This window comes from Amphiprion ocellaris, chromosome 6, assembly GCF_022539595.1.
Source record: "Amphiprion ocellaris isolate individual 3 ecotype Okinawa chromosome 6, ASM2253959v1, whole genome shotgun sequence".
NCBI lineage: Eukaryota > Metazoa > Chordata > Actinopteri > Pomacentridae > Amphiprion > Amphiprion ocellaris.
Window position 1 is genome coordinate 26,302,894 of NC_072771.1, and position 455 is coordinate 26,303,348.

The window sequence follows — 455 nt, forward strand, 5'->3', positions numbered from 1 at the left end:
TGTTTTTGAGATGTTACATACATTTCACATTTAAGTGAATTTTGTCGCTGAACTATCTCACTTTCTCTGACTGTCTAATTTTCAGAAAGATTTTTTGTGCATCTAAGAACTTTGTATCTAAGAAAACAGAAAAAAAAAATCACTGCATGTTGATCTTCAAGGAGTGGTTTCATCCTACATGTTGCTTGGTAAAATCCCTGCGGCACATTCAATTAGATTTTACAGGCTTTCTGATTCTGTTTTACAAGAATCCCACCTGTATTCACTTAAACTAAATTTTCAGTGCTCGCAGAGGTTTGTAATACAAACCAGCGTTCAAATGCAACATCATATGGTTTGCCTAAACCACTGCAGCAAGTAATGACATCATTTTAAAGTCATTAAATGAACCAAAGTGTAGAAACGAGAGCTGTATCATGGAAATTACAGAAAATAAAAATCAGAGTCAACAAGAG